Source organism: Eleutherodactylus coqui, unplaced genomic scaffold, assembly GCF_035609145.1.
Source record: "Eleutherodactylus coqui strain aEleCoq1 unplaced genomic scaffold, aEleCoq1.hap1 HAP1_SCAFFOLD_607, whole genome shotgun sequence".
Lineage (NCBI taxonomy): Eukaryota > Metazoa > Chordata > Amphibia > Anura > Eleutherodactylidae > Eleutherodactylus > Eleutherodactylus coqui.
This window is the reverse complement of record NW_027102509.1, coordinates 22,327-49,148: the sequence shown is the minus strand read 5'-3', so window position 1 is coordinate 49,148 and position 26,822 is coordinate 22,327. Positions and strand designations below refer to the sequence as shown.

The following is a 26,822-nucleotide window of genomic DNA, read 5'->3' as shown; positions in this document are numbered from 1 at the left end:
TGGTGGAAATAAAGACCATCTCCCGTCTCCCAGCTGCAGCAGAGACTGACTGAAATGGCTGCCAAGCCCGGTATTAATGCTTCTAAATTGATGACATCACAAAGGAGTGACATCGTCAGCCTTCCAAACACCTGGCTCAATTGCATACAGTATGTATGTATGTATGCATGTATGTGAGTGAGTCTATCTATCTATCTATCTATCTATCTATCTATCTATTTATTAATTATGTAGAATATAGATATGGATTATTTCTAAATTACAGATTTTGTAGATATAGATTAAAGATAGATTTAAGATGTGTGTGTGTGTGTGTGTGTGTGTGTGTGTGTGTGTGTGTGTGTGTGTGTGTATATATAATGTATATATGTAAAAAAAAATATAAAATCTGTAGTTATGTATGTATGTATGTATGGCGGGCGGGCAAAAAAGGCCTGCTGTATGTTTTTAAGTTCTTCGGATGACCATGCCGCTCTAATATTCTCCTTACTAGGGTCTACTAATGCTGGCCCAGGGGAAGGCAATAAAGCCCTATGGGGCCGAAGCCAATTTCCCTTATTTTAGGTTAAAAGTTTCCATCCGTCCCCACTGGAAATGCGGCCGGCCGAAGAGATCCCTCCAACCGACCGACCGACGCACCTTCAGAGACAAACTAGTGCTTGCTTCTAGTGTCATCGCCGGCTTAACCATCCTTTGTAGGGAGCTGACGAGTCCTGCAGTAGCAGCAGCAGCAGGCTCTGCAAGCCTAGGATGCGTGAGCACGGTGCAAGAGGAAGGACTGAGGGTGTGAGGCTGGGCGCGGTTGAGAAGGCGTGGGGCGGGGCTATGGAAAGTTTTAATAGCTCTCCCAGCTGCCTGGGTGCATTGTGGGTGCGCCCAGAGTGCTGGCTGAGCGTGTTGCCTCAAGCCTTGGAAGTGGAGTTGGGCGGGCCGGGCTACAGGTGAAACCCATTTCGGGTTATCGCTTCTCGGCCTTTTGGCTAAGATCAAGTGTAGTATCTGTTCTTATCAGTTTAATATCTGATACGTCCCCTATCTGGGGACCATATATTAAATGGATTTTTAGAACAGGGAGCTGGAAAAAGAGCTTGCTCTGTCCACTCCACGCATTGACCTGGTATTGCAGTACCTCCAGGACCGGTGCACCCCCTTTCCTACAGCAGTTTCCAAAAGCAGAAAAACAAAACCGACGAGCAAGAGGTGCAGCGCAGCTGTGGCGGCGGCTGCTGCTACCACCCAAGCACTTTGATTGACACTCAGCCCGTCTGCTCGCAACATTGTATCCACTGAGCAGCTGCGTCTGCCAGAGTGTGCACAGCACAGGTACAACTGGAAGCAAAACACACACACACACACACACCAGTTCATATGGCAGCCGCACTCTATAGTTCGTACCTACCGCTGCGCTAATAGCCAAGTTGGAAACATCGGGCAGGCACAGCGTATCCTGGCAGCCTGCGTCTGTATGCTCCACGTATTCGGGTCATGGGTGTATGTGCAGGGGGCCCGGAGCCCTAGGGGGCCCATAAAGTCTCTCTTCCCCACATTGTAAACCAATGCTATCAATGACGCTTTATAGTTTGGGGGCCCAGTTCCAGACTTTGTACTGGGGCCCCGCAGCTTCAAGTTACACCTCCGGATCAGGATAATGCTAGGCCATTCCAACCAGCCTGTGTGTGTGACCTGCAGTCGCTGGTAGTCGAAAAGCGGCCGGCCCCGGATGCGCGCTTCAGAGTGGACAGACAGCAGCGGACCCCCAATCACACAGGCCCAAGGCTTGCTATGTAGCACGGAATACCTCATTGGACTGCAGCACTCCACGCGGGCTGAGATACACGCTCCACGTGGGATGGGCAGTATTCGTCCATGAAGATCCAGGCCAACGTTTAGAGATGGAGCAACACTCGGGGAGCAAAGAACTCCAACGAACGGACGCCTACTTTACAAGGATGTATTGCTTTATTCAATGCATGGACACAGAAACAGTTCAACCGCTCGATTACAGACCGCAGTCAATACAGTAAAGAAAGAAATGTGTCTGTTTAATGTAAACTTGCATGGAGCTCGTTTGTCAGCCACTGACTGAATGCTGCTGCTGCATGTCTAAAACGTGGTCTGACGTTACACGCACCACCAGGGATAAGGCCTTGCCTATAAGCATTCCCCAGCTGGCAAAAACCGAACCTCCCTGCCTATTCCTCACCATGGAAGAACGGAACCTACCTTTTTTTTAAAAAAAGAAAGCCACAGCAGCAGCCAACTCGATTTTGGTAGGCCGCTGTCTCCCCCTTGTGTGCTGCATAAAAAATGCACTCCACTAAAAATAGCAATGATCCACGAAATAGAGCGTATGGAGAGAATGAGGCTTCCAGATGAGCCGTCAGGCTATGATAAATTGTATCACACCTGGGCGATATGGATAGATGCCCGGAGCTCACCCCTATTTACCAAGTGGTTACAGACAGGGACATGTGAGTAACACGTTTAAACCACAATCGTAAAGAGAAACAACAATTCCGGAGCCCGCCCCCCCCCCCTTTTTGTTTTATTTTTTCTTTCTCCCGTGTCATAGATACCTACCCCCCCCTTACCCTCCCCTCATTCCCCTGTTTGTAGACCTTATAAAATATCACAGACAAACATGATATAGTTCAACTCGAAATTGATTTATTAAGTTTCATTGTCAAAGTTAATTTTACATTGCTTTGAGATAAGGCAAAAGTTTCCCCCCCTCCATGAAACCAATAAAACCTATATTGAATAAAATAAAAATGATGCAGTTACCGGTAGTTCTGCAGCTTCTTGGTGGAAATAAAGACCATCTCCCGTCTCCCAGCTGCAGCAGAGACTGACTGAAATGGCTGCCAAGCCCGGTATTAATGCTTCTAAATTGATGACATCACAAAGGAGTGACATCGTCAGCCTTCCAAACACCTGGCTCAATTGCATACAGTATGTATGTATGTATGCATGTATGTGAGTGAGTCTATCTATCTATCTATCTATCTATCTATCTTTATTAATTATGTAGAATATAGATATGGATTATTTCTAAATTACAGATTTTGTAGATATAGATTAAAGATAGATTTAAGATTGTGTGTGTGTGTGTGTGTGTGTGTGTGTGTGTGTGTGTGTGTGTGTGTGTGTATATATAATGTATATATGTAAAAAAAAATATAAAATCTGTAGTTATGTATGTATGTATGTATGGCGGGCGGGCAAAAAAGGCCTGCTGTATGTTTTTAAGTTCTTCGGATGACCATGCCGCTCTAATATTCTCCTTACTAGGGTCTACTAATGCTGGCCCAGGGGAAGGCAATAAAGCCCTATGGGGCCGAAGCCAATTTCCCTTATTTTAGGTTAAAAGTTTCCATCCGTCCCCACTGGAAATGCGGCCGGCCGAAGAGATCCCTCCAACCGACCGACCGACGCACCTTCAGAGACAAACTAGTGCTTGCTTCTAGTGTCATCGCCGGCTTAACCATCCTTTGTAGGGAGCTGACGAGTCCTGCAGTAGCAGCAGCAGCAGGCTCTGCAAGCCTAGGATGCGTGAGCACGGTGCAAGAGGAAGGACTGAGGGTGTGAGGCTGGGCGCGGTTGAGAAGGCGTGGGGCGGGGCTATGGAAAGTTTTAATAGCTCTCCCAGCTGCCTGGGTGCATTGTGGGTGCGCCCAGAGTGCTGGCTGAGCGTGTTGCCTCAAGCCTTGGAAGTGGAGTTGGGCGGGCCGGGCTACAGGTGAAACCCATTTCGGGTTATCGCTTCTCGGCCTTTTGGCTAAGATCAAGTGTAGTATCTGTTCTTATCAGTTTAATATCTGATACGTCCCCTATCTGGGGACCATATATTAAATGGATTTTTAGAACAGGGAGCTGGAAAAAGAGCTTGCTCTGTCCACTCCACGCATTGACCTGGTATTGCAGTACCTCCAGGACCGGTGCACCCCCTTTCCTACAGCAGTTTCCAAAAGCAGAAAAACAAAACCGACGAGCAAGAGGTGCAGCGCAGCTGTGGCGGCGGCTGCTGCTACCACCCAAGCACTTTGATTGACACTCAGCCCGTCTGCTCGCAACATTGTATCCACTGAGCAGCTGCGTCTGCCAGAGTGTGCACAGCACAGGTACAACTGGAAGCAAAACACACACACACACACACACCAGTTCATATGGCAGCCGCACTCTATAGTTCGTACCTACCGCTGCGCTAATAGCCAAGTTGGAAACATCGGGCAGGCACAGCGTATCCTGGCAGCCTGCGTCTGTATGCTCCACGTATTCGGGTCATGGGTGTATGTGCAGGGGGCCCGGAGCCCTAGGGGGCCCATAAAGTCTCTCTTCCCCACATTGTAAACCAATGCTATCAATGACGCTTTATAGTTTGGGGGCCCAGTTCCAGACTTTGTACTGGGGCCCCGCAGCTTCAAGTTACACCTCCGGATCAGGATAATGCTAGGCCATTCCAACCAGCCTGTGTGTGTGACCTGCAGTCGCTGGTAGTCGAAAAGCGGCCGGCCCCGGATGCGCGCTTCAGAGTGGACAGACAGCAGCGGACCCCCAATCACACAGGCCCAAGGCTTGCTATGTAGCACGGAATACCTCATTGGACTGCAGCACTCCACGCGGGCTGAGATACACGCTCCACGTGGGATGGGCAGTATTCGTCCATGAAGATCCAGGCCAACGTTTAGAGATGGAGCAACACTCGGGGAGCAAAGAACTCCAACGAACGGACGCCTACTTTACAAGGATGTATTGCTTTATTCAATGCATGGACACAGAAACAGTTCAACCGCTCGATTACAGACCGCAGTCAATACAGTAAAGAAAGAAATGTGTCTGTTTAATGTAAACTTGCATGGAGCTCGTTTGTCAGCCACTGACTGAATGCTGCTGCTGCATGTCTAAAACGTGGTCTGACGTTACACGCACCACCAGGGATAAGGCCTTGCCTATAAGCATTCCCCAGCTGGCAAAAACCGAACCTCCCTGCCTATTCCTCACCATGGAAGAACGGAACCTACCTTTTTTTTAAAAAAAGAAAGCCACAGCAGCAGCCAACTCGATTTTGGTAGGCCGCTGTCTCCCCCTTGTGTGCTGCATAAAAAATGCACTCCACTAAAAATAGCAATGATCCACGAAATAGAGCGTATGGAGAGAATGAGGCTTCCAGATGAGCCGTCAGGCTATGATAAATTGTATCACACCTGGGCGATATGGATAGATGCCCGGAGCTCACCCCTATTTACCAAGTGGTTACAGACAGGGACATGTGAGTAACACGTTTAAACCACAATCGTAAAGAGAAACAACAATTCCGGAGCCCGCCCCCCCCCCCTTTTTGTTTTATTTTTTCTTTCTCCCGTGTCATAGATACCTACCCCCCCCTTACCCTCCCCTCATTCCCCTGTTTGTAGACCTTATAAAATATCACAGACAAACATGATATAGTTCAACTCGAAATTGATTTATTAAGTTTCATTGTCAAAGTTAATTTTACATTGCTTTGAGATAAGGCAAAAGTTTCCCCCCCTCCATGAAACCAATAAAACCTATATTGAATAAAATAAAAATGATGCAGTTACCGGTAGTTCTGCAGCTTCTTGGTGGAAATAAAGACCATCTCCCGTCTCCCAGCTGCAGCAGAGACTGACTGAAATGGCTGCCAAGCCCGGTATTAATGCTTCTAAATTGATGACATCACAAAGGAGTGACATCGTCAGCCTTCCAAACACCTGGCTCAATTGCATACAGTATGTATGTATGTATGCATGTATGTGAGTGAGTCTATCTATCTATCTATCTATCTATCTATCTATCTATCTTTATTAATTATGTAGAATATAGATATGGATTATTTCTAAATTACAGATTTTGTAGATATAGATTAAAGATAGATTTAAGATTGTGTGTGTGTGTGTGTGTGTGTGTGTGTGTGTGTGTGTGTGTGTGTGTGTGTATATATAATGTATATATGTAAAAAAAAATATAAAATCTGTAGTTATGTATGTATGTATGTATGGCGGGCGGGCAAAAAAGGCCTGCTGTATGTTTTTAAGTTCTTCGGATGACCATGCCGCTCTAATATTCTCCTTACTAGGGTCTACTAATGCTGGCCCAGGGGAAGGCAATAAAGCCCTATGGGGCCGAAGCCAATTTCCCTTATTTTAGGTTAAAAGTTTCCATCCGTCCCCACTGGAAATGCGGCCGGCCGAAGAGATCCCTCCAACCGACCGACCGACGCACCTTCAGAGACAAACTAGTGCTTGCTTCTAGTGTCATCGCCGGCTTAACCATCCTTTGTAGGGAGCTGACGAGTCCTGCAGTAGCAGCAGCAGCAGGCTCTGCAAGCCTAGGATGCGTGAGCACGGTGCAAGAGGAAGGACTGAGGGTGTGAGGCTGGGCGCGGTTGAGAAGGCGTGGGGCGGGGCTATGGAAAGTTTTAATAGCTCTCCCAGCTGCCTGGGTGCATTGTGGGTGCGCCCAGAGTGCTGGCTGAGCGTGTTGCCTCAAGCCTTGGAAGTGGAGTTGGGCGGGCCGGGCTACAGGTGAAACCCATTTCGGGTTATCGCTTCTCGGCCTTTTGGCTAAGATCAAGTGTAGTATCTGTTCTTATCAGTTTAATATCTGATACGTCCCCTATCTGGGGACCATATATTAAATGGATTTTTAGAACAGGGAGCTGGAAAAAGAGCTTGCTCTGTCCACTCCACGCATTGACCTGGTATTGCAGTACCTCCAGGACCGGTGCACCCCCTTTCCTACAGCAGTTTCCAAAAGCAGAAAAACAAAACCGACGAGCAAGAGGTGCAGCGCAGCTGTGGCGGCGGCTGCTGCTACCACCCAAGCACTTTGATTGACACTCAGCCCGTCTGCTCGCAACATTGTATCCACTGAGCAGCTGCGTCTGCCAGAGTGTGCACAGCACAGGTACAACTGGAAGCAAAACACACACACACACACACACCAGTTCATATGGCAGCCGCACTCTATAGTTCGTACCTACCGCTGCGCTAATAGCCAAGTTGGAAACATCGGGCAGGCACAGCGTATCCTGGCAGCCTGCGTCTGTATGCTCCACGTATTCGGGTCATGGGTGTATGTGCAGGGGGCCCGGAGCCCTAGGGGGCCCATAAAGTCTCTCTTCCCCACATTGTAAACCAATGCTATCAATGACGCTTTATAGTTTGGGGGCCCAGTTCCAGACTTTGTACTGGGGCCCCGCAGCTTCAAGTTACACCTCCGGATCAGGATAATGCTAGGCCATTCCAACCAGCCTGTGTGTGTGACCTGCAGTCGCTGGTAGTCGAAAAGCGGCCGGCCCCGGATGCGCGCTTCAGAGTGGACAGACAGCAGCGGACCCCCAATCACACAGGCCCAAGGCTTGCTATGTAGCACGGAATACCTCATTGGACTGCAGCACTCCACGCGGGCTGAGATACACGCTCCACGTGGGATGGGCAGTATTCGTCCATGAAGATCCAGGCCAACGTTTAGAGATGGAGCAACACTCGGGGAGCAAAGAACTCCAACGAACGGACGCCTACTTTACAAGGATGTATTGCTTTATTCAATGCATGGACACAGAAACAGTTCAACCGCTCGATTACAGACCGCAGTCAATACAGTAAAGAAAGAAATGTGTCTGTTTAATGTAAACTTGCATGGAGCTCGTTTGTCAGCCACTGACTGAATGCTGCTGCTGCATGTCTAAAACGTGGTCTGACGTTACACGCACCACCAGGGATAAGGCCTTGCCTATAAGCATTCCCCAGCTGGCAAAAACCGAACCTCCCTGCCTATTCCTCACCATGGAAGAACGGAACCTACCTTTTTTTTAAAAAAAGAAAGCCACAGCAGCAGCCAACTCGATTTTGGTAGGCCGCTGTCTCCCCCTTGTGTGCTGCATAAAAAATGCACTCCACTAAAAATAGCAATGATCCACGAAATAGAGCGTATGGAGAGAATGAGGCTTCCAGATGAGCCGTCAGGCTATGATAAATTGTATCACACCTGGGCGATATGGATAGATGCCCGGAGCTCACCCCTATTTACCAAGTGGTTACAGACAGGGACATGTGAGTAACACGTTTAAACCACAATCGTAAAGAGAAACAACAATTCCGGAGCCCGCCCCCCCCCCCTTTTTGTTTTATTTTTTCTTTCTCCCGTGTCATAGATACCTACCCCCCCCTTACCCTCCCCTCATTCCCCTGTTTGTAGACCTTATAAAATATCACAGACAAACATGATATAGTTCAACTCGAAATTGATTTATTAAGTTTCATTGTCAAAGTTAATTTTACATTGCTTTGAGATAAGGCAAAAGTTTCCCCCCCTCCATGAAACCAATAAAACCTATATTGAATAAAATAAAAATGATGCAGTTACCGGTAGTTCTGCAGCTTCTTGGTGGAAATAAAGACCATCTCCCGTCTCCCAGCTGCAGCAGAGACTGACTGAAATGGCTGCCAAGCCCGGTATTAATGCTTCTAAATTGATGACATCACAAAGGAGTGACATCGTCAGCCTTCCAAACACCTGGCTCAATTGCATACAGTATGTATGTATGTATGCATGTATGTGAGTGAGTCTATCTATCTATCTATCTATCTATCTATCTATCTATCTATTATTATTATGTAGAATATAGATATGGATTATTTCTAAATTACAGATTTTGTAGATATAGATTAAAGATAGATTTAAGATTGTGTGTGTGTGTGTGTGTGTGTGTGTGTGTGTGTGTGTGTGTGTGTGTGTGTGTATATATAATGTATATATGTAAAAAAAAATATAAAATCTGTAGTTATGTATGTATGTATGTATGGCGGGCGGGCAAAAAAGGCCTGGCCTGCTGTATGTTTTTAAGTTCTTCGGATGACCATGCCGCTCTAATATTCTCCTTACTAGGGTCTACTAATGCTGGCCCAGGGGAAGGCAATAAAGCCCTATGGGGCCGAAGCCAATTTCCCTTATTTTAGGTTAAAAGTTTCCATCCGTCCCCACTGGAAATGCGGCCGGCCGAAGAGATCCCTCCAACCGACCGACCGACGCACCTTCAGAGACAAACTAGTGCTTGCTTCTAGTGTCATCGCCGGCTTAACCATCCTTTGTAGGGAGCTGACGAGTCCTGCAGTAGCAGCAGCAGCAGGCTCTGCAAGCCTAGGATGCGTGAGCACGGTGCAAGAGGAAGGACTGAGGGTGTGAGGCTGGGCGCGGTTGAGAAGGCGTGGGGCGGGGCTATGGAAAGTTTTAATAGCTCTCCCAGCTGCCTGGGTGCATTGTGGGTGCGCCCAGAGTGCTGGCTGAGCGTGTTGCCTCAAGCCTTGGAAGTGGAGTTGGGCGGGCCGGGCTACAGGTGAAACCCATTTCGGGTTATCGCTTCTCGGCCTTTTGGCTAAGATCAAGTGTAGTATCTGTTCTTATCAGTTTAATATCTGATACGTCCCCTATCTGGGGACCATATATTAAATGGATTTTTAGAACAGGGAGCTGGAAAAAGAGCTTGCTCTGTCCACTCCACGCATTGACCTGGTATTGCAGTACCTCCAGGACCGGTGCACCCCCTTTCCTACAGCAGTTTCCAAAAGCAGAAAAACAAAACCGACGAGCAAGAGGTGCAGCGCAGCTGTGGCGGCGGCTGCTGCTACCACCCAAGCACTTTGATTGACACTCAGCCCGTCTGCTCGCAACATTGTATCCACTGAGCAGCTGCGTCTGCCAGAGTGTGCACAGCACAGGTACAACTGGAAGCAAAACACACACACACACACACACCAGTTCATATGGCAGCCGCACTCTATAGTTCGTACCTACCGCTGCGCTAATAGCCAAGTTGGAAACATCGGGCAGGCACAGCGTATCCTGGCAGCCTGCGTCTGTATGCTCCACGTATTCGGGTCATGGGTGTATGTGCAGGGGGCCCGGAGCCCTAGGGGGCCCATAAAGTCTCTCTTCCCCACATTGTAAACCAATGCTATCAATGACGCTTTATAGTTTGGGGGCCCAGTTCCAGACTTTGTACTGGGGCCCCGCAGCTTCAAGTTACACCTCCGGATCAGGATAATGCTAGGCCATTCCAACCAGCCTGTGTGTGTGACCTGCAGTCGCTGGTAGTCGAAAAGCGGCCGGCCCCGGATGCGCGCTTCAGAGTGGACAGACAGCAGCGGACCCCCAATCACACAGGCCCAAGGCTTGCTATGTAGCACGGAATACCTCATTGGACTGCAGCACTCCACGCGGGCTGAGATACACGCTCCACGTGGGATGGGCAGTATTCGTCCATGAAGATCCAGGCCAACGTTTAGAGATGGAGCAACACTCGGGGAGCAAAGAACTCCAACGAACGGACGCCTACTTTACAAGGATGTATTGCTTTATTCAATGCATGGACACAGAAACAGTTCAACCGCTCGATTACAGACCGCAGTCAATACAGTAAAGAAAGAAATGTGTCTGTTTAATGTAAACTTGCATGGAGCTCGTTTGTCAGCCACTGACTGAATGCTGCTGCTGCATGTCTAAAACGTGGTCTGACGTTACACGCACCACCAGGGATAAGGCCTTGCCTATAAGCATTCCCCAGCTGGCAAAAACCGAACCTCCCTGCCTATTCCTCACCATGGAAGAACGGAACCTACCTTTTTTTTAAAAAAAGAAAGCCACAGCAGCAGCCAACTCGATTTTGGTAGGCCGCTGTCTCCCCCTTGTGTGCTGCATAAAAAATGCACTCCACTAAAAATAGCAATGATCCACGAAATAGAGCGTATGGAGAGAATGAGGCTTCCAGATGAGCCGTCAGGCTATGATAAATTGTATCACACCTGGGCGATATGGATAGATGCCCGGAGCTCACCCCTATTTACCAAGTGGTTACAGACAGGGACATGTGAGTAACACGTTTAAACCACAATCGTAAAGAGAAACAACAATTCCGGAGCCCGCCCCCCCCCCCTTTTTGTTTTATTTTTTCTTTCTCCCGTGTCATAGATACCTACCCCCCCCTTACCCTCCCCTCATTCCCCTGTTTGTAGACCTTATAAAATATCACAGACAAACATGATATAGTTCAACTCGAAATTGATTTATTAAGTTTCATTGTCAAAGTTAATTTTACATTGCTTTGAGATAAGGCAAAAGTTTCCCCCCCTCCATGAAACCAATAAAACCTATATTGAATAAAATAAAAATGATGCAGTTACCGGTAGTTCTGCAGCTTCTTGGTGGAAATAAAGACCATCTCCCGTCTCCCAGCTGCAGCAGAGACTGACTGAAATGGCTGCCAAGCCCGGTATTAATGCTTCTAAATTGATGACATCACAAAGGAGTGACATCGTCAGCCTTCCAAACACCTGGCTCAATTGCATACAGTATGTATGTATGTATGCATGTATGTGAGTGAGTCTATCTATCTATCTATCTATCTATCTATCTATCTATCTATTATTAATTATGTAGAATATAGATATGGATTATTTCTAAATTACAGATTTTGTAGATATAGATTAAAGATAGATTTAAGATTGTGTGTGTGTGTGTGTGTGTGTGTGTGTGTGTGTGTGTGTGTGTGTGTGTGTATATATAATGTATATATGTAAAAAAAAATATAAAATCTGTAGTTATGTATGTATGTATGTATGGCGGGCGGGCAAAAAAGGCCTGCTGTATGTTTTTAAGTTCTTCGGATGACCATGCCGCTCTAATATTCTCCTTACTAGGGTCTACTAATGCTGGCCCAGGGGAAGGCAATAAAGCCCTATGGGGCCGAAGCCAATTTCCCTTATTTTAGGTTAAAAGTTTCCATCCGTCCCCACTGGAAATGCGGCCGGCCGAAGAGATCCCTCCAACCGACCGACCGACGCACCTTCAGAGACAAACTAGTGCTTGCTTCTAGTGTCATCGCCGGCTTAACCATCCTTTGTAGGGAGCTGACGAGTCCTGCAGTAGCAGCAGCAGCAGGCTCTGCAAGCCTAGGATGCGTGAGCACGGTGCAAGAGGAAGGACTGAGGGTGTGAGGCTGGGCGCGGTTGAGAAGGCGTGGGGCGGGGCTATGGAAAGTTTTAATAGCTCTCCCAGCTGCCTGGGTGCATTGTGGGTGCGCCCAGAGTGCTGGCTGAGCGTGTTGCCTCAAGCCTTGGAAGTGGAGTTGGGCGGGCCGGGCTACAGGTGAAACCCATTTCGGGTTATCGCTTCTCGGCCTTTTGGCTAAGATCAAGTGTAGTATCTGTTCTTATCAGTTTAATATCTGATACGTCCCCTATCTGGGGACCATATATTAAATGGATTTTTAGAACAGGGAGCTGGAAAAAGAGCTTGCTCTGTCCACTCCACGCATTGACCTGGTATTGCAGTACCTCCAGGACCGGTGCACCCCCTTTCCTACAGCAGTTTCCAAAAGCAGAAAAACAAAACCGACGAGCAAGAGGTGCAGCGCAGCTGTGGCGGCGGCTGCTGCTACCACCCAAGCACTTTGATTGACACTCAGCCCGTCTGCTCGCAACATTGTATCCACTGAGCAGCTGCGTCTGCCAGAGTGTGCACAGCACAGGTACAACTGGAAGCAAAACACACACACACACACACACCAGTTCATATGGCAGCCGCACTCTATAGTTCGTACCTACCGCTGCGCTAATAGCCAAGTTGGAAACATCGGGCAGGCACAGCGTATCCTGGCAGCCTGCGTCTGTATGCTCCACGTATTCGGGTCATGGGTGTATGTGCAGGGGGCCCGGAGCCCTAGGGGGCCCATAAAGTCTCTCTTCCCCACATTGTAAACCAATGCTATCAATGACGCTTTATAGTTTGGGGGCCCAGTTCCAGACTTTGTACTGGGGCCCCGCAGCTTCAAGTTACACCTCCGGATCAGGATAATGCTAGGCCATTCCAACCAGCCTGTGTGTGTGACCTGCAGTCGCTGGTAGTCGAAAAGCGGCCGGCCCCGGATGCGCGCTTCAGAGTGGACAGACAGCAGCGGACCCCCAATCACACAGGCCCAAGGCTTGCTATGTAGCACGGAATACCTCATTGGACTGCAGCACTCCACGCGGGCTGAGATACACGCTCCACGTGGGATGGGCAGTATTCGTCCATGAAGATCCAGGCCAACGTTTAGAGATGGAGCAACACTCGGGGAGCAAAGAACTCCAACGAACGGACGCCTACTTTACAAGGATGTATTGCTTTATTCAATGCATGGACACAGAAACAGTTCACGCTCGATTACAGACCGCAGTCAATACAGTAAAGAAAGAAATGTGTCTGTTTAATGTAAACTTGCATGGAGCTCGTTTGTCAGCCACTGACTGAATGCTGCTGCTGCATGTCTAAAACGTGGTCTGACGTTACACGCACCACCAGGGATAAGGCCTTGCCTATAAGCATTCCCCAGCTGGCAAAAACCGAACCTCCCTGCCTATTCCTCACCATGGAAGAACGGAACCTACCTTTTTTTTAAAAAAAGAAAGCCACAGCAGCAGCCAACTCGATTTTGGTAGGCCGCTGTCTCCCCCTTGTGTGCTGCATAAAAAATGCACTCCACTAAAAATAGCAATGATCCACGAAATAGAGCGTATGGAGAGAATGAGGCTTCCAGATGAGCCGTCAGGCTATGATAAATTGTATCACACCTGGGCGATATGGATAGATGCCCGGAGCTCACCCCTATTTACCAAGTGGTTACAGACAGGGACATGTGAGTAACACGTTTAAACCACAATCGTAAAGAGAAACAACAATTCCGGAGCCCGCCCCCCCCCCCTTTTTGTTTTATTTTTTCTTTCTCCCGTGTCATAGATACCTACCCCCCCCTTACCCTCCCCTCATTCCCCTGTTTGTAGACCTTATAAAATATCACAGACAAACATGATATAGTTCAACTCGAAATTGATTTATTAAGTTTCATTGTCAAAGTTAATTTTACATTGCTTTGAGATAAGGCAAAAGTTTCCCCCCCTCCATGAAACCAATAAAACCTATATTGAATAAAATAAAAATGATGCAGTTACCGGTAGTTCTGCAGCTTCTTGGTGGAAATAAAGACCATCTCCCGTCTCCCAGCTGCAGCAGAGACTGACTGAAATGGCTGCCAAGCCCGGTATTAATGCTTCTAAATTGATGACATCACAAAGGAGTGACATCGTCAGCCTTCCAAACACCTGGCTCAATTGCATACAGTATGTATGTATGTATGCATGTATGTGAGTGAGTCTATCTATCTATCTATCTATCTATCTATCTATCTATCTTTATTAATTATGTAGAATATAGATATGGATTATTTCTAAATTACAGATTTTGTAGATATAGATTAAAGATAGATTTAAGATTGTGTGTGTGTGTGTGTGTGTGTGTGTGTGTGTGTGTGTGTGTGTGTGTGTGATATATAATGTATATATGTAAAAAAAAATATAAAATCTGTAGTTATGTATGTATGTATGTATGGCGGGCGGGCAAAAAAGGCCTGCTGTATGTTTTTAAGTTCTTCGGATGACCATGCCGCTCTAATATTCTCCTTACTAGGGTCTACTAATGCTGGCCCAGGGGAAGGCAATAAAGCCCTATGGGGCCGAAGCCAATTTCCCTTATTTTAGGTTAAAAGTTTCCATCCGTCCCCACTGGAAATGCGGCCGGCCGAAGAGATCCCTCCAACCGACCGACCGACGCACCTTCAGAGACAAACTAGTGCTTGCTTCTAGTGTCATCGCCGGCTTAACCATCCTTTGTAGGGAGCTGACGAGTCCTGCAGTAGCAGCAGCAGCAGGCTCTGCAAGCCTAGGATGCGTGAGCACGGTGCAAGAGGAAGGACTGAGGGTGTGAGGCTGGGCGCGGTTGAGAAGGCGTGGGGCGGGGCTATGGAAAGTTTTAATAGCTCTCCCAGCTGCCTGGGTGCATTGTGGGTGCGCCCAGAGTGCTGGCTGAGCGTGTTGCCTCAAGCCTTGGAAGTGGAGTTGGGCGGGCCGGGCTACAGGTGAAACCCATTTCGGGTTATCGCTTCTCGGCCTTTTGGCTAAGATCAAGTGTAGTATCTGTTCTTATCAGTTTAATATCTGATACGTCCCCTATCTGGGGACCATATATTAAATGGATTTTTAGAACAGGGAGCTGGAAAAAGAGCTTGCTCTGTCCACTCCACGCATTGACCTGGTATTGCAGTACCTCCAGGACCGGTGCACCCCCTTTCCTACAGCAGTTTCCAAAAGCAGAAAAACAAAACCGACGAGCAAGAGGTGCAGCGCAGCTGTGGCGGCGGCTGCTGCTACCACCCAAGCACTTTGATTGACACTCAGCCCGTCTGCTCGCAACATTGTATCCACTGAGCAGCTGCGTCTGCCAGAGTGTGCACAGCACAGGTACAACTGGAAGCAAAACACACACACACACACACACCAGTTCATATGGCAGCCGCACTCTATAGTTCGTACCTACCGCTGCGCTAATAGCCAAGTTGGAAACATCGGGCAGGCACAGCGTATCCTGGCAGCCTGCGTCTGTATGCTCCACGTATTCGGGTCATGGGTGTATGTGCAGGGGGCCCGGAGCCCTAGGGGGCCCATAAAGTCTCTCTTCCCCACATTGTAAACCAATGCTATCAATGACGCTTTATAGTTTGGGGGCCCAGTTCCAGACTTTGTACTGGGGCCCCGCAGCTTCAAGTTACACCTCCGGATCAGGATAATGCTAGGCCATTCCAACCAGCCTGTGTGTGTGACCTGCAGTCGCTGGTAGTCGAAAAGCGGCCGGCCCCGGATGCGCGCTTCAGAGTGGACAGACAGCAGCGGACCCCCAATCACACAGGCCCAAGGCTTGCTATGTAGCACGGAATACCTCATTGGACTGCAGCACTCCACGCGGGCTGAGATACACGCTCCACGTGGGATGGGCAGTATTCGTCCATGAAGATCCAGGCCAACGTTTAGAGATGGAGCAACACTCGGGGAGCAAAGAACTCCAACGAACGGACGCCTACTTTACAAGGATGTATTGCTTTATTCAATGCATGGACACAGAAACAGTTCAACCGCTCGATTACAGACCGCAGTCAATACAGTAAAGAAAGAAATGTGTCTGTTTAATGTAAACTTGCATGGAGCTCGTTTGTCAGCCACTGACTGAATGCTGCTGCTGCATGTCTAAAACGTGGTCTGACGTTACACGCACCACCAGGGATAAGGCCTTGCCTATAAGCATTCCCCAGCTGGCAAAAACCGAACCTCCCTGCCTATTCCTCACCATGGAAGAACGGAACCTACCTTTTTTTTAAAAAAAGAAAGCCACAGCAGCAGCCAACTCGATTTTGGTAGGCCGCTGTCTCCCCCTTGTGTGCTGCATAAAAAATGCACTCCACTAAAAATAGCAATGATCCACGAAATAGAGCGTATGGAGAGAATGAGGCTTCCAGATGAGCCGTCAGGCTATGATAAATTGTATCACACCTGGGCGATATGGATAGATGCCCGGAGCTCACCCCTATTTACCAAGTGGTTACAGACAGGGACATGTGAGTAACACGTTTAAACCACAATCGTAAAGAGAAACAACAATTCCGGAGCCCGCCCCCCCCCCCTTTTTGTTTTATTTTTTCTTTCTCCCGTGTCATAGATACCTACCCCCCCCTTACCCTCCCCTCATTCCCCTGTTTGTAGACCTTATAAAATATCACAGACAAACATGATATAGTTCAACTCGAAATTGATTTATTAAGTTTCATTGTCAAAGTTAATTTTACATTGCTTTGAGATAAGGCAAAAGTTTCCCCCCCTCCATGAAACCAATAAAACCTATATTGAATAAAATAAAAATGATGCAGTTACCGGTAGTTCTGCAGCTTCTTGGTGGAAATAAAGACCATCTCCCGTCTCCCAGCTGCAGCAGAGACTGACTGAAATGGCTGCCAAGCCCGGTATTAATGCTTCTAAATTGATGACATCACAAAGGAGTGACATCGTCAGCCTTCCAAACACCTGGCTCAATTGCATACAGTATGTATGTATGTATGCATGTATGTGAGTGAGTCTATCTATCTATCTATCTATCTATCTATCTATCTATTTATTAATTATGTAGAATATAGATATGGATTATTTCTAAATTACAGATTTTGTAGATATAGATTAAAGATAGATTTAAGATTGTGTGTGTGTGTGTGTGTGTGTGTGTGTGTGTGTGTGTGTGTGTGTGTATATATAATGTATATATGTAAAAAAAAATATAAAATCTGTAGTTATGTATGTATGTATGTATGGCGGGCGGGCAAAAAAGGCCTGCTGTATGTTTTTAAGTTCTTCGGATGACCATGCCGCTCTAATATTCTCCTTACTAGGGTCTACTAATGCTGGCCCAGGGGAAGGCAATAAAGCCCTATGGGGCCGAAGCCAATTTCCCTTATTTTAGGTTAAAAGTTTCCATCCGTCCCCACTGGAAATGCGGCCGGCCGAAGAGATCCCTCCAACCGACCGACCGACGCACCTTCAGAGACAAACTAGTGCTTGCTTCTAGTGTCATCGCCGGCTTAACCATCCTTTGTAGGGAGCTGACGAGTCCTGCAGTAGCAGCAGCAGCAGGCTCTGCAAGCCTAGGATGCGTGAGCACGGTGCAAGAGGAAGGACTGAGGGTGTGAGGCTGGGCGCGGTTGAGAAGGCGTGGGGCGGGGCTATGGAAAGTTTTAATAGCTCTCCCAGCTGCCTGGGTGCATTGTGGGTGCGCCCAGAGTGCTGGCTGAGCGTGTTGCCTCAAGCCTTGGAAGTGGAGTTGGGCGGGCCGGGCTACAGGTGAAACCCATTTCGGGTTATCGCTTCTCGGCCTTTTGGCTAAGATCAAGTGTAGTATCTGTTCTTATCAGTTTAATATCTGATACGTCCCCTATCTGGGGACCATATATTAAATGGATTTTTAGAACAGGGAGCTGGAAAAAGAGCTTGCTCTGTCCACTCCACGCATTGACCTGGTATTGCAGTACCTCCAGGACCGGTGCACCCCCTTTCCTACAGCAGTTTCCAAAAGCAGAAAAACAAAACCGACGAGCAAGAGGTGCAGCGCAGCTGTGGCGGCGGCTGCTGCTACCACCCAAGCACTTTGATTGACACTCAGCCCGTCTGCTCGCAACATTGTATCCACTGAGCAGCTGCGTCTGCCAGAGTGTGCACAGCACAGGTACAACTGGAAGCAAAACACACACACACACACACACCAGTTCATATGGCAGCCGCACTCTATAGTTCGTACCTACCGCTGCGCTAATAGCCAAGTTGGAAACATCGGGCAGGCACAGCGTATCCTGGCAGCCTGCGTCTGTATGCTCCACGTATTCGGGTCATGGGTGTATGTGCAGGGGGCCCGGAGCCCTAGGGGGCCCATAAAGTCTCTCTTCCCCACATTGTAAACCAATGCTATCAATGACGCTTTATAGTTTGGGGGCCCAGTTCCAGACTTTGTACTGGGGCCCCGCAGCTTCAAGTTACACCTCCGGATCAGGATAATGCTAGGCCATTCCAACCAGCCTGTGTGTGTGACCTGCAGTCGCTGGTAGTCGAAAAGCGGCCGGCCCCGGATGCGCGCTTCAGAGTGGACAGACAGCAGCGGACCCCCAATCACACAGGCCCAAGGCTTGCTATGTAGCACGGAATACCTCATTGGACTGCAGCACTCCACGCGGGCTGAGATACACGCTCCACGTGGGATGGGCAGTATTCGTCCATGAAGATCCAGGCCAACGTTTAGAGATGGAGCAACACTCGGGGAGCAAAGAACTCCAACGAACGGACGCCTACTTTACAAGGATGTATTGCTTTATTCAATGCATGGACACAGAAACAGTTCAACCGCTCGATTACAGACCGCAGTCAATACAGTAAAGAAAGAAATGTGTCTGTTTAATGTAAACTTGCATGGAGCTCGTTTGTCAGCCACTGACTGAATGCTGCTGCTGCATGTCTAAAACGTGGTCTGACGTTACACGCACCACCAGGGATAAGGCCTTGCCTATAAGCATTCCCCAGCTGGCAAAAACCGAACCTCCCTGCCTATTCCTCACCATGGAAGAACGGAACCTACCTTTTTTTTAAAAAAAGAAAGCCACAGCAGCAGCCAACTCGATTTTGGTAGGCCGCTGTCTCCCCCTTGTGTGCTGCATAAAAAATGCACTCCACTAAAAATAGCAATGATCCACGAAATAGAGCGTATGGAGAGAATGAGGCTTCCAGATGAGCCGTCAGGCTATGATAAATTGTATCACACCTGGGCGATATGGATAGATGCCCGGAGCTCACCCCTATTTACCAAGTGGTTACAGACAGGGACATGTGAGTAACACGTTTAAACCACAATCGTAAAGAGAAACAACAATTCCGGAGCCCGCCCCCCCCCCCTTTTTGTTTTATTTTTTCTTTCTCCCGTGTCATAGATACCTACCCCCCCCTTACCCTCCCCTCATTCCCCTGTTTGTAGACCTTATAAAATATCACAGACAAACATGATATAGTTCAACTCGAAATTGATTTATTAAGTTTCATTGTCAAAGTTAATTTTACATTGCTTTGAGATAAGGCAAAAGTTTCCCCCCCTCCATGAAACCAATAAAACCTATATTGAATAAAATAAAAATGATGCAGTTACCGGTAGTTCTGCAGCTTCTTGGTGGAAATAAAGACCATCTCCCGTCTCCCAGCTGCAGCAGAGACTGACTGAAATGGCTGCCAAGCCCGGTATTAATGCTTCTAAATTGATGACATCACAAAGGAGTGACATCGTCAGCCTTCCAAACACCTGGCTCAATTGCATACAGTATGTATGTATGTATGCATGTATGTGAGTGAGTCTATCTATCTATCTATCTATCTATCTATCTATCTATCTTATTAATTATGTAGAATATAGATATGGATTATTTCTAAATTACAGATTTTGTAGATATAGATTAAAGATAGATTTAAGATTGTGTGTGTGTGTGTGTGTGTGTGTGTGTGTGTGTGTGTGTGTGTGTATATATAATGTATATATGTAAAAAAAAATATAAAATCTGTAGTTATGTATGTATGTATGTATGGCGGGCGGGCAAAAAAGGCCTGCTGTATGTTTTTAAGTTCTTCGGATGACCATGCCGCTCTAATATTCTCCTTACTAGGGTCTACTAATGCTGGCCCAGGGGAAGGCAATAAAGCCCTATGGGGCCGAAGCCAATTTCCCTTATTTTAGGTTAAAAGTTTCCATCCGTCCCCACTGGAAATGCGGCCGGCCGAAGAGATCCCTCCAACCGACCGACCGACGCACCTTCAGAGACAAACTAGTGCTTGCTTCTAGTGTCATCGCCGGCTTAACCATCCTTTGTAGGGAGCTGACGAGTCCTGCAGTAGCAGCAGCAGCAGGCTCTGCAAGCCTAGGATGCGTGAGCACGGTGCAAGAGGAAGGACTGAGGGTGTGAGGCTGGGCGCGGTTGAGAAGGCGTGGGGCGGGGCTATGGAAAGTTTTAATAGCTCTCCCAGCTGCCTGGGTGCATTGTGGGTGCGCCCAGAGTGCTGGCTGAGCGTGTTGCCTCAAGCCTTGGAAGTGGAGTTGGGCGGGCCGGGCTACAGGTGAAACCCATTTCGGGTTATCGCTTCTCGGCCTTTTGGCTAAGATCAAGTGTAGTATCTGTTCTTATCAGTTTAATATCTGATACGTCCCCTATCTGGGGACCATATATTAAATGGATTTTTAGAACAGGGAGCTGGAAAAAGAGCTTGCTCTGTCCACTCCACGCATTGACCTGGTATTGCAGTACCTCCAGGACCGGTGCACCCCCTTTCCTACAGCAGTTTCCAAAAGCAGAAAAACAAAACCGACGAGCAAGAGGTGCAGCGCAGCTGTGGCGGCGGCTGCTGCTACCACCCAAGCACTTTGATTGACACTCAGCCCGTCTGCTCGCAACATTGTATCCACTGAGCAGCTGCGTCTGCCAGAGTGTGCACAGCACAGGTACAACTGGAAGCAAAACACACACACACACACACACCAGTTCATATGGCAGCCGCACTCTATAGTTCGTACCTACCGCTGCGCTAATAGCCAAGTTGGAAACATCGGGCAGGCACAGCGTATCCTGGCAGCCTGCGTCTGTATGCTCCACGTATTCGGGTCATGGGTGTATGTGCAGGGGGCCCGGAGCCCTAGGGGGCCCATAAAGTCTCTCTTCCCCACATTGTAAACCAATGCTATCAATGACGCTTTATAGTTTGGGGGCCCAGTTCCAGACTTTGTACTGGGGCCCCGCAGCTTCAAGTTACACCTCCGGATCAGGATAATGCTAGGCCATTCCAACCAGCCTGTGTGTGTGACCTGCAGTCGCTGGTAGTCGAAAAGCGGCCGGCCCCGGATGCGCGCTTCAGAGTGGACAGACAGCAGCGGACCCCCAATCACACAGGCCCAAGGCTTGCTATGTAGCACGGAATACCTCATTGGACTGCAGCACTCCACGCGGGCTGAGATACACGCTCCACGTGGGATGGGCAGTATTCGTCCATGAAGATCCAGGCCAACGTTTAGAGATGGAGCAACACTCGGGGAGCAAAGAACTCCAACGAACGGACGCCTACTTTACAAGGATGTATTGCTTTATTCAATGCATGGACACAGAAACAGTTCAACCGCTCGATTACAGACCGCAGTCAATACAGTAAAGAAAGAAATGTGTCTGTTTAATGTAAACTTGCATGGAGCTCGTTTGTCAGCCACTGACTGAATGCTGCTGCTGCATGTCTAAAACGTGGTCTGACGTTACACGCACCACCAGGGATAAGGCCTTGCCTATAAGCATTCCCCAGCTGGCAAAAACCGAACCTCCCTGCCTATTCCTCACCATGGAAGAACGGAACCTACCTTTTTTTTAAAAAAAGAAAGCCACAGCAGCAGCCAACTCGATTTTGGTAGGCCGCTGTCTCCCCCTTGTGTGCTGCATAAAAAATGCACTCCACTAAAAATAGCAATGATCCACGAAATAGAGCGTATGGAGAGAATGAGGCTTCCAGATGAGCCGTCAGGCTATGATAAATTGTATCACACCTGGGCGATATGGATAGATGCCCGGAGCTCACCCCTATTTACCAAGTGGTTACAGACAGGGACATGTGAGTAACACGTTTAAACCACAATCGTAAAGAGAAACAACAATTCCGGAGCCCGCCCCCCCCCCCTTTTTGTTTTATTTTTTCTTTCTCCCGTGTCATAGATACCTACCCCCCCCTTACCCTCCCCTCATTCCCCTGTTTGTAGACCTTATAAAATATCACAGACAAACATGATATAGTTCAACTCGAAATTGATTTATTAAGTTTCATTGTCAAAGTTAATTTTACATTGCTTTGAGATAAGGCAAAAGTTTCCCCCCCTCCATGAAACCAATAAAACCTATATTGAATAAAATAAAAATGATGCAGTTACCGGTAGTTCTGCAGCTTCTTGGTGGAAATAAAGACCATCTCCCGTCTCCCAGCTGCAGCAGAGACTGACTGAAATGGCTGCCAAGCCCGGTATTAATGCTTCTAAATTGATGACATCACAAAGGAGTGACATCGTCAGCCTTCCAAACACCTGGCTCAATTGCATACAGTATGTATGTATGTATGCATGTATGTGAGTGAGTCTATCTATCTATCTATCTATCTATCTATCTATCTATCTTTATTAATTATGTAGAATATAGATATGGATTATTTCTAAATTACAGATTTTGTAGATATAGATTAAAGATAGATTTAAGATTGTGTGTGTGTGTGTGTGTGTGTGTGTGTGTGTGTGTGTGTGTGTGTGTGTGTATATATAATGTATATATGTAAAAAAAAATATAAAATCTGTAGTTATGTATGTATGTATGTATGGCGGGCGGGCAAAAAAGGCCTGCTGTATGTTTTTAAGTTCTTCGGATGACCATGCCGCTCTAATATTCTCCTTACTAGGGTCTACTAATGCTGGCCCAGGGGAAGGCAATAAAGCCCTATGGGGCCGAAGCCAATTTCCCTTATTTTAGGTTAAAAGTTTCCATCCGTCCCCACTGGAAATGCGGCCGGCCGAAGAGATCCCTCCAACCGACCGACCGACGCACCTTCAGAGACAAACTAGTGCTTGCTTCTAGTGTCATCGCCGGCTTAACCATCCTTTGTAGGGAGCTGACGAGTCCTGCAGTAGCAGCAGCAGCAGGCTCTGCAAGCCTAGGATGCGTGAGCACGGTGCAAGAGGAAGGACTGAGGGTGTGAGGCTGGGCGCGGTTGAGAAGGCGTGGGGCGGGGCTATGGAAAGTTTTAATAGCTCTCCCAGCTGCCTGGGTGCATTGTGGGTGCGCCCAGAGTGCTGGCTGAGCGTGTTGCCTCAAGCCTTGGAAGTGGAGTTGGGCGGGCCGGGCTACAGGTGAAACCCATTTCGGGTTATCGCTTCTCGGCCTTTTGGCTAAGATCAAGTGTAGTATCTGTTCTTATCAGTTTAATATCTGATACGTCCCCTATCTGGGGACCATATATTAAATGGATTTTTAGAACAGGGAGCTGGAAAAAGAGCTTGCTCTGTCCACTCCACGCATTGACCTGGTATTGCAGTACCTCCAGGACCGGTGCACCCCCTTTCCTACAGCAGTTTCCAAAAGCAGAAAAACAAAACCGACGAGCAAGAGGTGCAGCGCAGCTGTGGCGGCGGCTGCTGCTACCACCCAAGCACTTTGATTGACACTCAGCCCGTCTGCTCGCAACATTGTATCCACTGAGCAGCTGCGTCTGCCAGAGTGTGCACAGCACAGGTACAACTGGAAGCAAAACACACACACACACACACACCAGTTCATATGGCAGCCGCACTCTATAGTTCGTACCTACCGCTGCGCTAATAGCCAAGTTGGAAACATCGGGCAGGCACAGCGTATCCTGGCAGCCTGCGTCTGTATGCTCCACGTATTCGGGTCATGGGTGTATGTGCAGGGGGCCCGGAGCCCTAGGGGGCCCATAAAGTCTCTCTTCCCCACATTGTAAACCAATGCTATCAATGACGCTTTATAGTTTGGGGGCCCAGTTCCAGACTTTGTACTGGGGCCCCGCAGCTTCAAGTTACACCTCCGGATCAGGATAATGCTAGGCCATTCCAACCAGCCTGTGTGTGTGACCTGCAGTCGCTGGTAGTCGAAAAGCGGCCGGCCCCGGATGCGCGCTTCAGAGTGGACAGACAGCAGCGGACCCCCAATCACACAGGCCCAAGGCTTGCTATGTAGCACGGAATACCTCATTGGACTGCAGCACTCCACGCGGGCTGAGATACACGCTCCACGTGGGATGGGCAGTATTCGTCCATGAAGATCCAGGCCAACGTTTAGAGATGGAGCAACACTCGGGGAGCAAAGAACTCCAACGAACGGACGTCTACTTTACAAGGATGTATTGCTTTATTCAATGCATGGACACAGAAACAGTTCAACCGCTCGATTACAGACCGCAGTCAATACAGTAAAGAAAGAAATGTGTCTGTTTAATGTAAACTTGCATGGAGCTCGTTTGTCAGCCACTGACTGAATGCTGCTGCTGCATGTCTAAAACGTGGTCTGACGTTACACGCACCACCAGGGATAAGGCCTTGCCTATAAGCATTCCCCAGCTGGCAAAAACCGAACCTCCCTGCCTATTCCTCACCATGGAAGAACGGAACCTACCTTTTTTTTAAAAAAAGAAAGCCACAGCAGCAGCCAACTCGATTTTGGTAGGCCGCTGTCTCCCCCTTGTGTGCTGCATAAAAAATGCACTCCACTAAAAATAGCAATGATCCACGAAATAGAGCGTATGGAGAGAATGAGGCTTCCAGATGAGCCGTCAGGCTATGATAAATTGTATCACACCTGGGCGATATGGATAGATGCCCGGAGCTCACCCCTATTTACCAAGTGGTTACAGACAGGGACATGTGAGTAACACGTTTAAACCACAATCGTAAAGAGAAACAACAATTCCGGAGCCCGCCCCCCCCCCCTTTTTGTTTTATTTTTTCTTTCTCCCGTGTCATAGATACCTACCCCCCCCTTACCCTCCCCTCATTCCCCTGTTTGTAGACCTTATAAAATATCACAGACAAACATGATATAGTTCAACTCGAAATTGATTTATTAAGTTTCATTGTCAAAGTTAATTTTACATTGCTTTGAGATAAGGCAAAAGTTTCCCCCCCTCCATGAAACCAATAAAACCTATATTGAATAAAATAAAAATGATGCAGTTACCGGTAGTTCTGCAGCTTCTTGGTGGAAATAAAGACCATCTCCCGTCTCCCAGCTGCAGCAGAGACTGACTGAAATGGCTGCCAAGCCCGGTATTAATGCTTCTAAATTGATGACATCACAAAGGAGTGACATCGTCAGCCTTCCAAACACCTGGCTCAATTGCATACAGTATGTATGTATGTATGCATGTATGTGAGTGAGTCTATCTATCTATCTATCTATCTATCTATCTTTATTAATTATGTAGAATATAGATATGGATTATTTCTAAATTACAGATTTTGTAGATATAGATTAAAGATAGATTTAAGATTGTGTGTGTGTGTGTGTGTGTGTGTGTGTGTGTGTGTGTGTGTGTGTGTGTGTGTGTGTGTGTATATATAATGTATATATGTAAAAAAAAATATAAAATCTGTAGTTATGTATGTATGTATGTATGGCGGGCGGGCAAAAAAGGCCTGCTGTATGTTTTTAAGTTCTTCGGATGACCATGCCGCTCTAATATTCTCCTTACTAGGGTCTACTAATGCTGGCCCAGGGGAAGGCAATAAAGCCCTATGGGGCCGAAGCCAATTTCCCTTATTTTAGGTTAAAAGTTTCCATCCGTCCCCACTGGAAATGCGGCCGGCCGAAGAGATCCCTCCAACCGACCGACCGACGCACCTTCAGAGACAAACTAGTGCTTGCTTCTAGTGTCATCGCCGGCTTAACCATCCTTTGTAGGGAGCTGACGAGTCCTGCAGTAGCAGCAGCAGCAGGCTCTGCAAGCCTAGGATGCGTGAGCACGGTGCAAGAGGAAGGACTGAGGGTGTGAGGCTGGGCGCGGTTGAGAAGGCGTGGGGCGGGGCTATGGAAAGTTTTAATAGCTCTCCCAGCTGCCTGGGTGCATTGTGGGTGCGCCCAGAGTGCTGGCTGAGCGTGTTGCCTCAAGCCTTGGAAGTGGAGTTGGGCGGGCCGGGCTACAGGTGAAACCCATTTCGGGTTATCGCTTCTCGGCCTTTTGGCTAAGATCAAGTGTAGTATCTGTTCTTATCAGTTTAATATCTGATACGTCCCCTATCTGGGGACCATATATTAAATGGATTTTTAGAACAGGGAGCTGGAAAAAGAGCTTGCTCTGTCCACTCCACGCATTGACCTGGTATTGCAGTACCTCCAGGACCGGTGCACCCCCTTTCCTACAGCAGTTTCCAAAAGCAGAAAAACAAAACCGACGAGCAAGAGGTGCAGCGCAGCTGTGGCGGCGGCTGCTGCTACCACCCAAGCACTTTGATTGACACTCAGCCCGTCTGCTCGCAACATTGTATCCACTGAGCAGCTGCGTCTGCCAGAGTGTGCACAGCACAGGTACAACTGGAAGCAAAACACACACACACACACACACCAGTTCATATGGCAGCCGCACTCTATAGTTCGTACCTACCGCTGCGCTAATAGCCAAGTTGGAAACATCGGGCAGGCACAGCGTATCCTGGCAGCCTGCGTCTGTATGCTCCACGTATTCGGGTCATGGGTGTATGTGCAGGGGGCCCGGAGCCCTAGGGGGCCCATAAAGTCTCTCTTCCCCACATTGTAAACCAATGCTATCAATGACGCTTTATAGTTT

General features: G+C 48.0%; 10 non-coding genes across 10 annotated transcripts; all 10 read left to right on the top strand.

Moving 5' to 3' along the window:
• Positions 1-960: 960 nt before the first annotated feature.
• LOC136604201 (U2 spliceosomal RNA) lies at positions 961-1,151 on the top strand. Its single transcript, XR_010789742.1, has one exon. It is a non-coding gene; the product is annotated as a U2 spliceosomal RNA (small nuclear RNA).
• Positions 1,152-3,758: 2,607 nt separating this feature from the next.
• On the top strand, positions 3,759-3,949 carry LOC136604200 (U2 spliceosomal RNA). Its single transcript, XR_010789741.1, has one exon. It is a non-coding gene; the product is annotated as a U2 spliceosomal RNA (small nuclear RNA).
• Positions 3,950-6,564: 2,615 nt separating this feature from the next.
• LOC136604199 (U2 spliceosomal RNA) lies at positions 6,565-6,755 on the top strand. The gene has a single exon (XR_010789740.1). It is a non-coding gene; the product is annotated as a U2 spliceosomal RNA (small nuclear RNA).
• Positions 6,756-9,377: 2,622 nt separating this feature from the next.
• On the top strand, positions 9,378-9,568 carry LOC136604198 (U2 spliceosomal RNA). The gene has a single exon (XR_010789739.1). It is a non-coding gene; the product is annotated as a U2 spliceosomal RNA (small nuclear RNA).
• Positions 9,569-12,184: 2,616 nt separating this feature from the next.
• On the top strand, positions 12,185-12,375 carry LOC136604197 (U2 spliceosomal RNA). Its single transcript, XR_010789738.1, has one exon. It is a non-coding gene; the product is annotated as a U2 spliceosomal RNA (small nuclear RNA).
• A 2,612-nt stretch (positions 12,376-14,987) lies between these two features.
• LOC136604196 (U2 spliceosomal RNA) lies at positions 14,988-15,178 on the top strand. The gene has a single exon (XR_010789737.1). It is a non-coding gene; the product is annotated as a U2 spliceosomal RNA (small nuclear RNA).
• A 2,609-nt stretch (positions 15,179-17,787) lies between these two features.
• Positions 17,788-17,978, top strand: LOC136604195 (U2 spliceosomal RNA). The gene has a single exon (XR_010789736.1). It is a non-coding gene; the product is annotated as a U2 spliceosomal RNA (small nuclear RNA).
• Positions 17,979-20,586: 2,608 nt separating this feature from the next.
• LOC136604194 (U2 spliceosomal RNA) lies at positions 20,587-20,777 on the top strand. Its single transcript, XR_010789735.1, has one exon. It is a non-coding gene; the product is annotated as a U2 spliceosomal RNA (small nuclear RNA).
• Positions 20,778-23,392: 2,615 nt separating this feature from the next.
• LOC136604192 (U2 spliceosomal RNA) lies at positions 23,393-23,583 on the top strand. The gene has a single exon (XR_010789734.1). It is a non-coding gene; the product is annotated as a U2 spliceosomal RNA (small nuclear RNA).
• Positions 23,584-26,200: 2,617 nt separating this feature from the next.
• LOC136604191 (U2 spliceosomal RNA) lies at positions 26,201-26,391 on the top strand. The gene has a single exon (XR_010789733.1). It is a non-coding gene; the product is annotated as a U2 spliceosomal RNA (small nuclear RNA).
• The last annotated feature ends 431 nt before the right edge of the window (positions 26,392-26,822 follow it).